Source organism: Corythoichthys intestinalis, unplaced genomic scaffold, assembly GCF_030265065.1.
Source record: "Corythoichthys intestinalis isolate RoL2023-P3 unplaced genomic scaffold, ASM3026506v1 HiC_scaffold_108, whole genome shotgun sequence".
Lineage (NCBI taxonomy): Eukaryota > Metazoa > Chordata > Actinopteri > Syngnathiformes > Syngnathidae > Corythoichthys > Corythoichthys intestinalis.
This window is the reverse complement of record NW_026651590.1, coordinates 5,001-7,500: the sequence shown is the minus strand read 5'-3', so window position 1 is coordinate 7,500 and position 2,500 is coordinate 5,001.

The following is a 2,500-nucleotide window of genomic DNA, read 5'->3' as shown; positions in this document are numbered from 1 at the left end:
GGTGGAAGCCACTTTGGGCTGTGTGGCCGGTCGGCCTACCAGGGGCGTGAGAGCAGCTTGGGCGATGGCGGAAGGCCGGTCAGCCTACCAGGGGCGTGAGAGCAGCTTGGGCGATGGCAGAAGGCCGGCGTGGAAGCCGCTTGGGCTCTAGCAGAAGGCCGAGGTGGAAGCCACTTTGGGCTGTGGCCGGTCAGCCTACCAGGGGCGTGAGAGCAGCTTGGGCGATGGCAGAAGGCCGGCGTGGAAGCCGCTTGGGCTCTAGCAGAAGGCCGAGGTGGAAGCCACTTTGGGCTGTGTGGCCGGTCGGCCTACCAGGGGCGTGAGAGCAGCTTGGGCGATGGCGGAAGGCCGGTCAGCCTACCAGGGGCGTGAGAGCAGCTTGGGCGATGGCAGAAGGCCGGCGTGGAAGCCGCTTGGGCTCTAGCAGAAGGCCGAGGTGGAAGCCACTTTGGGCTGTGGCCGGTCAGCCTACCAGGGGCGTGAGAGCAGCTTGGGCGATGGCAGAAGGCCGGCGTGGAAGCCGCTTGGGCTCTAGCAGAAGGCCGAGGTGGAAGCCACTTTGGGCTGTGTGGCCGGTCGGCCTACCAGGGGCGTGAGAGCAGCTTGGGCGATGGCGGAAGGCCGGCGTGGAAGCCGCTTTGGGCTGTGGCCGGTCTGCCTACCAGGGGCAAGGAACCACAATAGCATCTACCAGGGGCAAAGCGCAAATTCGGTCTACCAGGGGCAAGAAACATTAATACAGTCTACCAGGGGCAAAGCGCAAATTCGGTCTACCAGGGGCAAGAAACATTAATACAGTCTACCAGGGGCAAGAAACCAAAATTTATTCTACCAGGGGCAAGAAACATTAATACAGTCTACCAGGGGCAAGAAACCAAAATTTATTCTACCAGGGGCAAGAAACATTAATACAGTCTACCAGGGGCAAGAAACCAAAATTTATTCTACCAGGGGCAAGAAACATTAATACAGTCTACCAGGGGCAAGAAACCAAAATTTATTCTACCAGGGGCAAGAAACATTAATACAGTCTACCAGGGGCAAGAAACATTAATACAGTCTACCAGGGGCAAGAAACATTAATACAGTCTACCAGGGGCAAGAAACCAAAATTTATTCTACCAGGGGCAAGAAACATTAATACAGTCTACCAGGGGCAAGAAACATTAATACAGTCTACCAGGGGCAAGAAACATTAATACAGTCTACCAGGGGCTGCATTGACAAGTTCGCACCGTAAGAAGAGAATGCGACTTTTGCAACCTCTTTTTCCTTTTTACATGATATTCTTTTTCTCTATCGGGGAAAACACTGGTGTGCTACATCACTGGAAAGCTAGAAATCCCACTAAAGATTAAGCCATAGTTATAGAGGTAGATATCCCTGACTTATTGTCAGCCACCATTTGGGTTCTTCATTGTGACGCGAATTGTTCAAAAATTTAAATTATGCAAGGGAAGAGTTGCTGTTTTGGGTTTTTTTTTTTTTTTGTATTGGTAAATTTTATTGAATTTTTTTTAAATTAAAAAAAAAATCTTTTTTTTTTTTCTTTTTTACTTTTTTGGTATTTATTATTATTATTATTATCATCATTATTCTTATTATTTTTTTAAGAAAAGAAGGAGAAGAAGGGAGAAGGGGGTGCGGGAGAGCAAAAATAAAAGAAAAAAAAAAGAAAAGAAACAGCCTCTACTTAGGCTGCAGTTCACTTTTCCTCCACCGGAGGGAGCTCCAGCAGGCGAAAATCATACCCCCTCACTCAGAGGGGTTGATTATACAGGGAGGCCTCAAGAGCGGGAGAGCTGAAAAACCCTTTGGGCACGATATCGGGAGAGGGTGATTCGAGACGGCGTAGCTCCAGAGTGGCCGGAGGGAGCCTCGCCAAACTTTCCCCCGACACAAAGGAGACCCTAGGCAGGCCTCGGGCGCTAGGGTTTCAGCCGCAGTATTCTCCGCTCGCGGCCATTTCAGACAGCGACCCTACGGAGACCCTCGGCGAAAGGGTTCCCGACGCTTTCGCGCCGCCCTCTCGCTCTCCAGCCCCGCCGCGAAGCTCCGTAGCCACGCTGTGACGACCGACGGGCATACGTGACCCGCCATCGGAGGGCTCCCGCCAGCCGGCCGGCCGCGCGCCGGCAGCGAGGCGGACGGCTCCTCCGGCCAAGCGGGTTCGAGTGTGACGGCGGGCGAACGCTGCGCGCAGCGCAGCGGCGACGGCGCCGCCGGCTTCTCACCGGCAGGCAGGCAAGGCCGGGCGGTTCGGGTCGGGCCCGACCCGGACACCGCCGCCCGGCCGGCCAGGCCCGCGGGAGCACCCGGCCGGCCCGCCCGACCGCGCGCACGCTCGCGTGCACGCACGTCCTCCTCGCAGAGCGAGACCGAGACGCCCCGTCCGACTCAGCGGTCTTCCGACGGAGCCCGCCGCCTTCCCCGGTCCGGCGAGGCCGCGACCGGTTCCCCGGCGGCGGGACCTCCGGCGAACACCCGGGTTTCTCGAGCG